At 45.0% G+C, this 15,269-nt stretch overlaps 1 protein-coding gene across 1 annotated transcript in view; it reads right to left on the bottom strand.

The window, feature by feature from the left end:
* Katnip (katanin interacting protein) overlaps window positions 1–9,567 on the bottom strand; it is a 137,490-nt gene extending 127,923 nt beyond the window's left edge. Inside the window, exon 1 of the mRNA XM_076928420.1 lies at window positions 9,512–9,567. The gene's annotated coding sequence lies outside the window, so the exon portion shown is untranslated. The remainder of the gene's footprint in view (window positions 1–9,511) is intronic.
* Between the last annotated feature and the right edge of the window lie 5,702 nt (window positions 9,568–15,269).

The raw sequence follows: 15,269 nt of genomic DNA, 5'->3' as shown, positions 1-15,269 counted from the left end.
GCACACAAATGTCAAATACAGCCTGTGCTTTCTCATACCCACAGGTACCTGGAAGCAACCTCTGTAGAGACCATGTGTGACAGGAAGATGTACAACCATTTCAATGGCCTCTGATCAGAACCTATGTTCATAACTATTCCTTTGGTTGGGGGAGATGACTGCCACCTATCAGATGAATAACAAATGAGTTTTATGCCAGCTGGCCATTGCCATCTTGCCCTCTTACTTACCTGTCCAGTCCATGGACATAGGCCAGGACCAGGGAAAGTGGTGACATGGAAGAGAGCCTTCTTGTGGCCAGGGTCCAGCTGGGCCTGGTGTTTCTCTCTCAACTCTGCCCACCAGTAAGAAAGGAAGGCCCGCTGAACACTACTCTATAGAGACAGACTGAGCCTCGGGAGAACAAGGATGTGCTCAAAGGGCCTCATGTAGGCACCTCTTTCTCAGGTGGCATACAACATAGCACACTGGCTCAGTCCTGTAATTGCTAGGGTACCAGAGGCATGTGGGCTGCACTCTGAGCCTAGGCTTCTCACACGTAAGAGAGAATGGGACTGCTGAGTTCGGTGAGTGGAGATGGACTCTCTGTGCGGAAGCTGCTGTCAACAACTATACCCATCTGTCAGCTCTATTACTCCTGGCAGAGAGTGGCCATGTGGCCGATGGCTGGCTCTTGCCTGCCCACTAAATTTTGCCCAGTCTTCTGTGATGCTAAACTAATTTTCTTTTAGGAAATTATCCATTTCTAACTATGTTAAAGTGTGATTCCTCACCCTACTCTTGTGACGCAGCTGGTAGGTCTCAGTCTGGGTACTAGTCTTGGCCGATCTCTTGGTCCTTTTGCTAGAACTGTTGACAGTGAAGGGAGGCACTGTCAGAAAGGAGGAGGGGAAGGGGAGGGAACACCGCTTACTCAGGGCTACAAGCTGGGTACTGTTCCAAGTCCCCCGTGAGGGTGGTGCAGCTTCCATCACCATCGTACATCTGAAATAACTAAGGCTCCATGGTGTTTACTAGCCAGGTTCTCTGACTCCAGTCCCTGGTCCACATGAATTGGCTTTCATGCAGAGAGCCTGGGGTAGCTGACAGCTACCTTACTACATCAGAGAATTGTCTGCATGAAGAGTGATGGCCATAGGAAAAGGAGAAGTCCAGAGTCTGAACACTTGGATCTAGCTATACCTGATTGTGCCGGCTAGTTTTGTATCAACTTGACACAAGCTAGAGTCCTTTTGGGAAGAAGGAATCTCAACTGAGAAAATGTCCCAACTAGACTGGCCTGTGCTGCAGGATTTTTGTGTTTGTTTTATTCTTTTTTGTTTGTTTTAGTTATTTGCTATTTGTTTTTGTTGTTGTTGTGGTGGTGGTGGTGGTGGCTGATGCACACGGGCCTCGCCAACAATAGGTGGTACCACCCCTGGGCTAGTGGTTCTGGGCACCATAAAAAAGTGGGCTGGGCAAGCCATGGGAAACAAGGCAGTAAGCAACACTCCTCCATGACCTCTGCATCAGCTTCTGCTGCCTCCAGGTTCCTGCCTTGACTGCCTTCGATGATGCACTGTGATATGGAAGAGTAAGGGAAATAAACCCTCTCCACCCTAAGTTGCTTTCGGTCATAGTGTTTTCTCACAGCAACAGAAACCCTAATGCAGACAATGATGTTGCCTACCTCTGAAGTTTTCAGCAATATGATGCTGCAATTTCCCCTTTTAAGATGAAGCTAGTATAAAGACTTCTATTGCTTATTCAGGGTCCCAGTCCACAGATTGTGGCTCCTAGTAAAGTTGAAGCCACTGGCTTTTTCCAGACCTAGATGACCAGAGAGCTAACAGCACAGAGGAAAGGAGGCAAGTGTCTTCATGTCAGGGGTGGCAGCAGGAGTGGGTTCATGTGGCTGTTGCCCACCCTTCAGTGGGGTTGCTTTCACCCTGAAGACATCTTTCCTAGACATTTGCAGGCACCACCTTTCCTTAGATGATACCATTCCGTTTTCTAATATTCTACATTCCATACACGGCTTTTTTTTCCATGTGGAGGGAGGAGGCAAGCGTTAAAGGCAATTTCATGCCTCAGATTGGAGGATAGAGGAGACTTTGATGATGTTCTGTACAAGGGCACATTGCTTATCCAAAACAGCCTCTTTCTGCTCAGAAATTGCAGCTCTCTGAGGGGCTTTTTCCTAGAGTTTAATCTTGTGCTGGAAGCTAGGCTGATACCAGAAAGGTTTTAGACATGTCAATCTTCTTCCCAGCATTTTATCAGAAATTGATTCTCTTTACTTTTTGGCATATGAGTCTTGGCCTTTCCCTTGTTAAACTGGGGTTTCAGAGGCTGTGTCTGAAGACATATCTCCTATAGCTCCCAGGGGTCTCAGGGCAGCTGGGGATTCAAAAGTAAGGCAAGTCCTACAGGAAGGATTATAGCTGCTCTCTGATGGCATTACATGGTAACAAACACTGGGCTTGTCTATGTTCAGCTCTTTCTTGAACACACTTCTACTCTGTCTTTTGGCTTTGAAACAATTTTTTGCATCTATCTATCTATCTATCTATCTATCTATCTATCTATCTATAATGTGTTTGTGTGTGTGTGCGCGCGCGCACGAATGTGTAGGTCACAGGATAACTTGTAGCAATCCGCCCTATCTTTCTACCATGTGGGTCCCAGAGATAGAAATCAGATCATCAAGACTGGCCACAAGTGCCTTTATCCATCCAGCCTGGCATCTTGACTTTAAAGGCAACCCTATGGCACCAGTTCTGTATTACCCCCATTCTTGAGAGGACGATGTGGAGTCACAGACACCGAGCCACCTGAATGAGAGTGAGCCTAGGAACCTGAGTTGCTCACTGCAGTGGTCACAGGCTTTCTACCTTGCTGCATGACTTGCTTATCCAGTTTTAAAGTCCCAAGGTACCACTGCTAGTAGCCAGCCAGCCAATTTCTCAAAACCTACAGAGACTAAGACCATGGCATAGAAAGACAGAAAATGCTAATTTCACACAGGGAAAGCATTTGGCAGTTGAATCCAAAATGGATTTCATTCTTCTCTGCCCAGAAATATGAACTAAAAGGTTTCATTCCCATAAAAGTGCACATTTGGAGAGCTGACTCTCCACAGCAGGCTCCAGTGCCTCAACATGCATTCTCCTGTCACTTGCTCCTGTCCTTCTTAAGTGCTTTCTTCCTCTTCCTCCTCTTTCTCCTTCTCCTCTTCTTTTCTTTCTCCCCATCCGTTCTTATGTTATTGATCACACCTAGAGTTTTGTACATGCTAAGCGAGCACTCTAGCTACCACTGAGCCTAAACATGTTTTTATTTTCTTCAAAAGACAAGATCATATATATATACATATATACATATACACATATACACACATACACACATACACACATACACACATATATGTGTGTGTGTGTCATATATATGTTAGAGAAGGAAGAAGGCTATGTATGCTGCTGGATAGTTAGTGTCACTGGAAACCTACAAGAATCACCACCCTCACTGAGCTAAAGGCTAAATGGCTCTCAAATTTGAGCGTCTAGACACACCTGCAAGGCAACTCAAACAAACTGCCCTGCTGCCATCAAGAGTGAGACGAGAAGCCTGGGGAAGCCTGGAGTGGCCCATATGATGCAAGCACTGTTGCCAAAACCTGCCACCCTTGATTCCGGCCAGCACTCTAGAGATGGTCAGCAGCCAGCAAGTCTGTCCTTCAAGCACTATTAGCAGATGACTAGGAACACTGCTTTCAATAAAGCATATACCTTTTGATCCACTCATTCTAGTTGAAGGAGTTCACCTTGGGCTGCTTTTGTACGTGTGTAGGAAGTTCCTGCTTTAGATTATTCCTTAAAATATTTTTATTGTAGTAAGAGACCATTAATAGCCTAGACAGTCACTACTGGGAACTAGTAGTACACTCACGGCATTTCTTAGTACCCAAATCCAAGCTGAGCTAACACAGACTGTTCAGACTGCAGTTACCCAACTTGGTATGCTATTCATGCTTCCCTATGCATATGTGTATGTGCTGCATCACAGGATATTTCTACAGGACCTACTGGGACACCATTACTTTCCAGATCTAAGAAAATGAAACACATTTATCTCCAAAGTTTCAAATAAAGGATGATGTTCTAGTACATCTGTGGTGAAATAGAAAGATACCATAAAAAGAACAAAGGAAGTCCATGTGTCCTGCAACAGGAGTCTTCCAAGATGGGTTAGGTGTGAGAAGAAGGGAAGAGGGAGAGAGAAGGGATGGGGAAGGAAAGAGAGACCTGCTGGAGTTGGGACTTAGTGCAGCTGCTGAAGGCTGTGGGAATGATGACTGACAGCACCACAATTTAATAAAAGAAAGACATTCCTCATTGATGACTGTTACCTGGAAGTATAACCTGAAATGAACCTTTTCTTCCCCTAAAAACAGCACAACGGGAGGAAAAACCCAACTATATCACACACTAGTGTGCTAAACAAGGCTGGGTGTGTAGTCTTCCAAAAAAGTCCTCTTTCCAAAATCAGGCATTTAGACAAAAGCTCCCATTTCCTCAAGGACTGGAAGAAAGAGCTCACTTATTTCTGACAAGAGGAATACTTGGATTTCCATTACCATATGACTGGTGCCTATTAACCTGAGAGGTCAGTCAATACAAGCATCTAGGTTCCCTCAGTCCCTGCACACAAACCCTACCCCAGTTCACAAGACCCCTTTCTCCCATTCCCTTTAATCCTGGAAATCTTTCCCCTGTTGCCTCTCTTTGCTTTTCTAGGAAACAACCTTGGAAGTTTGGGATAAACTTTTTCCCTTTTCACCCACAAAACGGCTATTTGAGTTTCTTTACTGTACCCATTTTCACTAGGAAAATAGTTTAATTAGTATAGAGCTTGCCTTGCAAGCCCAAGGACCTGAGTTCAATCCCTAGAACCTGATTTAATAAAAAATTAGACAGCCAGGTCAGATTTGCAATCCCAGTGCTGGGCAGGTGACAGGCAGCTATCAGGTGCTCTCTGGCTGACTTGGTGGATTCCAGAATAATGAGAGACTGTCTCAAAAACAACAACAAAAGATGAACAGAACCTCAGGATGTCATCTGACATGCAAGCACCCATCTGCACACGAAAACCAAGAAGAGAGAGTAGTTAGATAGAAACACCCCCAACTACTAGTTGGAAGGACACATAAGTGGTTGCATCTTGGAAAGGGAACTGAGAACTGCTATCAGAAACATAGTTAACCTTCAACTGTTTTTTTATTGCTGTGTTGGGGTCCAAACTTGGGGACTTGGGAATATTAGGTAAGTGATCTTCCATAGAGCCACATCCCCAGCCCCTTCTTCCAAATATCCCTACCATTGACTGGATGGCTGATCCCACTCCCTGGCCTCTGAATGGAGGTCCTAGATAGGAAGAATGTAAGAGAGTGACGAGTGGGAGTGGGAGCCTACTCTTGGTGGCATACTGAAGTGACAGATGGGGCTAGTTCCTGAGATCCAGGTCTCTCTTACTTTGCCTGAGAAAAGAAAGAAGCTTCTTTAATCTTGCACCCAGAAGAATGGTGTGTGAGAGTGTGCATGCATGTACAAATAGGCAAGCTTAAGGTTTCTAAATGGGACAGTTAAATGGCTTTTACAGTCCTTTACAAAGTGAGCTCACAGATGAGTAGTTTTTAGAATCTCCAATCAACTGCAAAAGATGGCAGTCCATTATCACAAGAGGCTCGTGGAGTGGTTAAGATTGGAGGCCCAGGAGGTAACATAAATAGGCTCTTTTACCTGGGAGCACCCATCCAGGATGTAGGAAGGTTGGAGCTCACCTAAAGCCTAGCCTGAGCCAGGAGGACCCCTAGAGGAAGAAGGGGGTTGTCTCTCTGTTGACATGTATATCATAGACAGCAAAATAGTCATGGGACACTATGGAGCAAATGCCACTGGAACTGAAGTAGGTAGCTGCACTGGAGAGCACTGTCAAAGTGAGAGGGCTCATGGTACCAGAGGTCACCTGCTCAGCTATGAGATCTATGCGACCTGCCCTGGAACCTACACTGTGGCCCTCAATAAACATAGAGGCTCTAATTCATAGAGCTGCAGGGGTTCCTATGCAGCAAGAGGACATGTCCCCCATCACCATGTTCCCTGGTTAGCAGTGTGCACACTGAGAGATGGGAGGGTTAGGTTAGATGGTGAATAAAAATCAGCCTCTCCTCTGGGATTTTTCTCTCACTCTTTTCTTAAGCACTGTATGACAAATTTGCTTCCTAATGATTTTTGAGTAAACTACAATGGCCACAATTTCAAAATCATTAATAATTCATGACCAGAGGCCATAAACACTACATAATCTCTACAGGCAGGAACCATGAATACTTGTTAGGGGCAAGGCCAAGAATATTTTTACCAACTGAACTGAAAGCACTTGCTGCCGCAAAGCAACCATCAAGGGACATTTCAGAACCAACTGTACCCTTTCCAGTACCTCAGCTTAGCCTGCCTCTTCCAGGCAGCCTTTTCTTCCTCTGGAACCTAGCAGCTGAATGTGGGTACTTCTGTGCTGTCCATCAGTCTCTGTCTGGACATGTGTCTGTGGTATCTGGAATCAGTGGTGGCTGAGGGGCTGGGTGCCAGGCAGGCTGTGCACAGTACACAGGGAGCCCATGATCAGCAGACAGGGCTGCCTCATATTCTGAAAAACCATTCTCATCATCAGCTGGATGTGTGCACTGCTAGCAGTTAACAAATTTGGATGTACAGATCCACACCCAGAGCAGAAGAACTAAAAGCTGCCAGTTAGGCTTGGTGTGATGACACAACCCTGTAATCCCAGCATTCTGGAAGCAGAGGTGAGAAGATCACAGGTTAAAGGACTGGAGAGATGGCTCAGTGAATAAAGCATTTCCTCACAAGTAGGAGGACATAATTCGGATTCCTGAGAACCAACACAAAAGCCTGGCAGGAGTGGCAACCACCTATATAATCCCAGTACAGCAGAGACAGAGGATCCCGGGGGCAAGGTAGCTGGCTAGACTAGATGGAACACGCAAGCTCAGAGTTCAGGGAGAGACCCTGTCTTTATAAAGTAAAGAACAATAATAATCAAGTAATAGACTCAACTTCAAGTTTGGGCTTTTACATATGTGCATATACTCACCCACATGCATACCACATATATACATAGGAGAAAGAAAGGAAAAGGAAAAGAGAGGGAGCAGAAGAAAAGGGGAAGACAGACAGACAGACAGACAGAAGGAATGAACTGTAATAGGGCATGAGTCACACAGCACTACTTTGGGCTGAATATGGCCCAGCAAGCTCACTGAGACACACATACACCCCTCACTGTGTCAATCCATGACCCCACATAGGCATAATCCTCATCTGACCCAGGTCACCCTCTGGGGATAGAGTAGCTCACAGAACTTCACTGGAAAAGGAACATGACAAGTGTCCCCAGCTGCTTGTTCCAACCAACCCTGACAAAGAGATAGCATGTCTTTACCTTACCTTTCATGGTGACATGGCTTTATTTATGGCTGGCCATCTGCATAAGGCACACAGTGCTACCAAGTAGTGGGGGGAGGGTACAGAAAGGCAGGGTAGGAGAGGGCAAGTTCAGGGGATCAGAGAGTCCCCTAAGCCAGCAACTATTAGTGTTGTTCTCTGTTTTTCTAGCCATTTGAAACAGCCAGCCAGCATCCTGTCTTCAGAGGGCCTGAAGCCATCTTAAATATCTTTCAGAATTAAACCTGGGCATTGAGATAAACAATGTCATGTTTTGTTTTTCACTTCAAGCACTTTTCAGTAGAGAAATGATCTGAAATGCTCTCAGGCAATTGGCACAATGGAGAAGCTGGGAGTGGTAATTAGGAGGTTCTGTTGCTGAGAGAGGGCAAGGGAAGAAAGAATATGAAGCTGGATTTATTCCTTATATCCTGCCCTCTCCCAGGAACATGGAACTTGATCAAAGAGTCCTATGGAAACATATGGTCCTTATGCCGCTTCCGCCCACCTAGGCTTTAAAGGCCTTCTGTTTTCTTTATTCATGTCTCTCTGACTTTGACCATGTTGTTCCCTTGAACTAAATAACTCCTACTCATTCTTTAAGAAGCAACCTGCCTATCACTTTTTCTGCAAAGTCTTCTTTCCTTTCATGTTTCCTGAGACAAAGTCTTGCTATACATGCTAGGCTAAACCTGAACTTAAAATCATCCTTCCTTGGCTTTTCAAGAGTGGAGATTTTAGGCCTATCCACACAACTCTGGAAAAATCCGACTTTTTTCTCTTTCCTCTCTTTCTTCCTTCCCCTCTCCTTTCCTTCCTTCCTTTCTTTCAATGTTATTTCTAATTATGTGCAAGTGTGTGCCTGTGTGGGTATGTGCATGTGAGTGCAGGCATCAGGGGAAGCCAGGAAAGTGTCAGATCTGGAGCTGGAGTTACTTACAGGTGGTTGTAAAGCACCTTATGTAGATGCTAGAAACCCAACTCTAGTTCTTTGGAAGATCAACGCATTCAATTAACTGCTGATCCCATCTCCCTAGACCAGCAAAGCTTCTTGATCCTTCAGATAGGGTTAAGTGAGCCCTTCGAGCCCACTTTCTCTGCCTGTGACAGTTTCTTGCACTGCAGTGCGATGACCTGGGGGTACTTGTCTTCCAAGTACACAGCATATATAGCAATTATTGTCACAGCATCCCTTAGTCCGCTGAGATCCTGAGCCAACAGACTCGGTGGGACAGTTTTCAAGAGTGGCCAAGTACTGTGTAGAAGTGAGTCCTTGGCTCAGCTAGGGCCACAAAGGCTAGGGTCACAAACAAAAAGACAAGAAGTAAGCCTGGTCCTAGGTGTAATGGCACACACCTGTAATTCCAGAACTTAAAAGGAGAAAAAGGATCTCCAGTACAAGGCCAGCCTGGGCTATACTGCAAGTTCTAGACTATTTGACTACCTGGGTTGAGAACTCCTGTCTTGGGGGGAAGGGCAGCCCTCTGTTCGTTTTCCCCACTCTCAAACCTGGCCTGCCCTATGGCTTGCTTTGAAGCTCCTAGACCTAGCTGAGCTTGAAAAAAACCTTTTATTCTTAGAAGTAGCAGAAGTGACCCTTTAGAAATTCAAGACTCAGGAGGTCTTGTGGCTGGCATTCTATCCTCTTAGACCCTGGAAACTCCATGTGAGCAAACTGTATTGGTTTGCTGGAGAAGGAGACAGCATGTGGAATATGAGGTACCTTTACTGGAACCCAGGAAACTCTGCAGAACACAATCGCGCCCTAGTTGAGAGCAGGGGAGCCTGGCCCATCAGCAAGAACCCCAAAGAAGGCCAGGTTGCATAGTTGTTGTTCTAAGTGGCGGAAATCTGGAGTGACTGTCACAGCAAGCCAGTTGATGTGCTCCACAAAAGATCATTGTTACAAGTGACAATGGGTTGACAAGTCCAGCAGCCTGCTCTTACTTGGCCCAGGACTCACAGAACACTGTTTACACCAGGCTCTTGTAAATAGCAGTGGGTGTAGTTACCTCCTTTCTCTCCTGAGAGCAGGACCGGCTTCTCTCCACCTTCCGCAGGGCCTGACCTGTAGCAGTTCAAAAGCAGAAGCAGAGATTAAGGCTGCTTGGGAACAACTAGTTTATCACTGCAAAAGCTTTTGATTTGCAAACTGAAAAGACAGGACCAATCATGAGATGATTCTAAGAAAATGCAGCCTGTTATTATAATAGAAAAATGGCACACTTTTGAAATGGACCAACGGCAAGGAAAATGGTAATTCACACACAGTATTTGACTGTAATGAACAAAGCTCCAGCCCTTTAATCTGGGCCATTATCTGCACTCTGAAAGGGCCAAGGGACTGTAGTTTTCCCTGTCGAATTACATTTCTATTAAATTGTTTGGAATTACATAAAACACCTTCCATAAAAATGTCTTCTGCCATGCGCATAGCCATAAACTTAGGTGGGTGCATTCTGAGGCACTGCACCAAGCCCAGACTCACAGCTCAGGTGATGTGAAGAAGTGAATTAGTGGTAATCACATGCGCTTCACATAATGAGCAATCTCAGAGAAAATCGTTGCTTTTCTCAGAACACCTTAGACTAGCACTTGAAGGTATGTGTAAATTCAGGAGGCATCATCTCCTACAAATGCATCCTTCCAAAAGCATGTTTTCACACCTATTTTGGGAGTGTCCACTAGAAAAGCTCCTAACAGACTGCCTTGGTATTGAAATCTAAAACAGAAGTCACTGTCCGTTGTCAGTGTATCTACTAAACTTGACTCCCAGGTGCTATCTGTGACTGCCACAGCCACATTTCCTATTGGGTAAGAAGCCTCAGAAGGCAGAAATAAAAAGGCACAGTGGCAGAGGAGGAGATGGGGTCCAAGTCTCAGATGGAAACGATTTGGATATTTTTTTATGTTATCTGCTTCTAAAGTTGGATCCTGAATGTCCGTATGTCATGCTTTGAGCTTTTAGGAATAGGACCTAGATGCAGGAAGTAGGGGCTTGGCCTTTGAAAGTTATATCCACACCTGGTTCTGGCCCACATTCTCTGCCTCCTGGCACATACATGCCATGGGAATAGGCAAGGCCCCATTGGAGAATACTACTAGACAAAGCAACTTCTGTTTCCATGTCTCCTCTGACACAATGAACCTCAAAACTGTAAGCCAAAATTAAACCTTTCCTTTCTTAAGTTGTTGCTTTCAGGTATTTTGTCCCAGTAACAAGAAAAGTGACTAATATGCTATGTGGTGAAGCCGTGGCCCCAGCTTATAAAGCTACTGAAAGGTGGCAAAAACCTTTTGAAGGTAGGGCCCAGTGCAGAGACATTAGGAATTACTGGGAACCCAGACCTTCCTCCTCTCTCTTTGCTTCCTGGCTACCACAAGGTGAGCAGCACCCTCCAAATATTCCCACCAAGTTGTTCCTGCTTTACCACAGGCCCAAAATAATGGACCAAGAGACCGTGAGCTCAGGCAGACATTTCCTCTTTATAATCTGATATCCTCAAGTATTTGTTACAGTAATAGAGACCTGGGAACACAACAGCTCTGCTCACAATGACCCCTTAATATAACCTTTTGTCTTTTCCTCTCTCCACAGTTCACAGGTCTAGACCTTGGGGCAACTGTGAACATAGTAGCCCGTGCTCCAAATCTCAGTATGTCTTACCAGGGATGACACCTGGCCCAGGCACAGCCCAACAGAATCCCTGCTCCGGATTTTGAAGTCATTTTGGGAACACAAAGAGAAGGACAAGGCAGGGCTAATCCTGTTTGTGAGCTCTGAAGCTGTGCACAGTCCTTGATCACCTGCCCTGAGACAGACAGACAGACAGACAGACAGACAGCAATGCTAGGATATCAGGACAGTAGAGAGTAACAAGAAACTTCAGCATGCTTTGTGATCCACAGACACTTCCTTGAAGCTTTTCTGAGACTGTATGTTTTCCTTTCTACCTTATGACCAACTATTTAGGATTCAGTGATTTTTTAAGAGCCTAGAATGAGGCACTGTGACATGGAGTGTCCATGGCAGGGAAGACTAGGGATATATTCACTGACAAAGTACTCACCTAACATGAGCAAGGCCCTAGGTTTCATGCCTGGCACCACAAAAATGATGACAAGAGAGGTTTCATGTGTAGATGGAGGTTAGATGGGAATTCTCAACTTTCTGCTTAACTTTGATGTGAATATAAAACTACTTTTAAAAAATAAGTTTACGGGCTGTAGAGATTGTCTCAGTGGTTAAGAGCACATACTGCTTTTGCAGAGGACCCAAGTTCAATTCCCAGCACCCCTATCAAGCAGCCCACAACTACCTGTAACTCCAGCTTCAGGTGTTGTTCTGGCCTTCATAGGCACCTGCCATCTCCCCTCCACCCCCTCCCCTCCCTGTGTGTGCGCGCACACACACACACACACTCAGAGTTTACTTATACATATGTACAAATCAAGTTAACCAAAAAGAGACCAGGGTCTAAGAATTAGGAGATCTAGTTCTTGGTCTAAATTAATCATGGTTTCATGAAACCTAATGTTCTGAGATAGTACCTAGAGAGAATACTCCAGAACCCCTTGTCTACACTTTGACTGTCAGCCTGTGGATTCCAAGCAGATCCTTGGGCTAGCCAGTGGGATAATATGACAGGTAGTCTAGTCTGCCCACACAAAGCAGACCCAAATGGGTCTGAGCTAAAAGAGACTACATGAGCTGGAGGCCAGGGATGCCAAAAGACCAAGATAGGTAGGTCCACAGAGGTGAAAGTGCTAGCCCAGAGCAAAGCAAGAGCAGGAGAGTAGTTAGGGGCCAACAAGGCAGCCTAGGTCTGGTAAGGCCCTTCCTTTGTCCATCACACCAACTGAGATTCTGCTCTGGGAGAGCACAGAGCAATCTGGAACCTTTGCAAAGTCCCAGGCTCTCTGGGGCATAGTTGTCTCCTGGATTGTGTTAAAGCTGGATGTGGTAACATATGCCTTTAATCTCAGCACTTGGAAGGTAGAGGTAGGCAGATTGCTGTGGGTTTGAGGCCCGCTAGAGCCCTGTAGTGAGAAATAAATAAAATGAAATAAAGGTAATTTAGTCCAAATCACCACTGGATTTGCTGTTCATCTAAAATTCCATTATGGGCTGGGGAATGACCTGATGGTAGCTGAATGCCTGTCTAGCACGTATAAGGCTTTGTGTTCCATCACGACATCATATGCATACACAAATAAAATAAAGTTTCAGTACACAGTTAAAATCAAACTTAAAGATGGGCCATATACACAAACCTTAACTACTGGTTAAAACCTGAAGGCACATCTCTCTTCTGGAGTTAATTAGAAGTGCCTTTATTCATTAAATTGAAAAATAATTTGCTTATCTTCCAGTGAAGATAATGCACTGTAATTATGAGCATTTAGATCTAAGATCCCTAGAAGCTGGTTGTCTTCACACCTAGAAGCCTCTCTTTCCTGCCAGTAGCTCCATGATGACCACTTCTTGGCAAGAACAGGAGAAATGCACTCAGATTCCACTGCACCTGCCTGCTGCTTCTGGCATCTCAGGGTGTCTTCCTACCTGTAGCTAGAGAGAGAGAGAGATAGAGAGAGAGATAGATAGATAGAGAGAGAGAGAGAGAGAGAGAGAGAGAGAGAGAGAGAGAGAGAGACAGAGAGAGACAGAGAAAGACAGAGAGATAGACAGAGAGGTGACATTAATATCAATAACCACTGCCTGCAAAATGAAAGGGATGTCCCTCTGCACTCTGCAAGGTGACTTGCCTACATCAGTTCTAGAGCAATAAATAAGGCCAGATGTAAATGTTACGTGTGTGCCTTGCTTTAGAGGACAGATGTGTGCCTGGGGAAATGAAGAGAGACGTGTACCGGCTGAGCTTTTGTAAATAGGACACGTTTCCTCCGTTTATGGCTTGAGAAGGGCTTTATCTGCACTTAGGATTTATGGTCAGTGGTTAGGATCTGACACTTCAGTTTTACTTCGCTCTAGATGTACATAATATTCACCACTACCATTTAGAGGGAGTCATGTCTTTATCTGAAGTCATCAGGCAAGAGGAAAATCATATCAAAACTACCCTTGAAAATGAGCTTAAGACATTCATAATGAACAGGACACAGCCTTGTAGACCCACTGCTGCAGACTAATGCATGTGTGTAAAATCTGGTGCATCTGGAAATGATAGTACATGATAAAAATATACGTGCAAAATATATCTTTATGGTATTCCTCATTAATCTATTCCTATTCAGCTGCTCCCTCTACTTTTCTCTAGTCAGGCAGGGGAAGAGGTGGGGATATAGGCAAGATCGAGGTTCACAGTCATGGAAGGTCAGCAGCACCTGGCTGCCTGCCACAACTCTGCCACCTGGCTGCAGCCAGCTTTGCAGGGTTCTTCCTAAAGCCTCACAACCACTCTTATTAACCAGGGATTAGTAAAGATCTTCTATAAAAGTCCACATAGTATTATTGGCTGTGTGATACATAAGGTCTTAAGACTATAAGGTCTTTGGCACTGATACTTTGCCACTGTAGAGCAAAAGTAGCCATTAGTAATAGACAATTAAACAGCATAACCATTCCAATAAATCTTTATTTACAAAAGCAGGTAGCGGGTGCTGGGGATTGAATAATTCTTGCTTTGAAGGAATGCTATTATTCTCATTGGGATAAACCAATGTTGTAAGGAGAAGTAAACTGCAGGTGAGTGACTGAAAGGCTTACTCGTTGTCATAACAGTGTGCACTCGACTGTTGTCACCAACACCATCACAGGCATCATCGGCATCATCATCATCATCATCATCATCATCATCATCATCATCATCATCATCATGTGGTCAGGACTTAGCATATTCCAGGCACTGGGCTCCAAGCTGGGAACATGTATCAACTCACTGACACATCACAACTACCTAGGAAATGGATGCTGCTATTATCCAGTGTCAGATAAGGTCATGAGACCCAAAGAGGTTAGGACACTTGGTTGATATCAAAAAGCTGGTGGTAGAGCAGCCCCAGAGGTGGACTGTCTTAATCACTATGTACTACTGTCCCTCCCCCAGGTTTTTAAGCCTCGTCTAAGAACAAAGGCAGTACAGCAAAGTGCTGGGGAGGTGCAGGAGAGAAGGAGTCAGTCTGTGATGCAGCATTTAATCTGTTGCAGGCTCCCAGAGCAATTAATAAGGAGATTAGGAGCAAATGGCTCCCTGGTGAAGCTGGCGCTCCCTTCCCACCAGATGGCTTCCTGAGAAGATCTGGAACAAATGCCAACCATGGAGGGGCAGACTTGTCATTCCACACTCCCTTCCGGGCTTTGGGGAAGAAGGTGACTCGTGCAAATCCCACAGCACAGAGAGCCTGGACCACAGATTCCATCACAAGGAACTAAACAAAGGACGTGTTTGTCCCTAGGAGAATGATGGTGCTTCCACCTTGTGACCAATGAGACCAATTTAACTTCTGTTGTCTACATATAAGCATTCATGTTGCATTTTTTGTGTGTCCACGCAATTTAATTTACACTAAAATTATCCCTCTCACCTAACAGCCTGAGAAAAATCAAAAGGATCTAAGAAAGACCTTGCTGGATGGAACACAAAATGGCTTAGAAGCACAAAGGCCATTTTCCCTTGGAGCTGGCAACATCTTTACTAGAAACTTGCTGAGAAGTCCACAACTTCCATAAGCAGGAAATGTGTGTGTGTGTGTGTGTGTGTGTGTGTGTATGTTTGTGTGTGTGTGCATGTGTGCATGCATATGAGTGTG

This window comes from Arvicanthis niloticus, chromosome 1, assembly GCF_011762505.2.
Source record: "Arvicanthis niloticus isolate mArvNil1 chromosome 1, mArvNil1.pat.X, whole genome shotgun sequence".
Taxonomy (NCBI): domain Eukaryota; kingdom Metazoa; phylum Chordata; class Mammalia; order Rodentia; family Muridae; genus Arvicanthis; species Arvicanthis niloticus.
The sequence above is the reverse complement of the archived record's forward strand: the minus strand, read 5'-3'. Positions and strand labels throughout refer to the sequence as shown.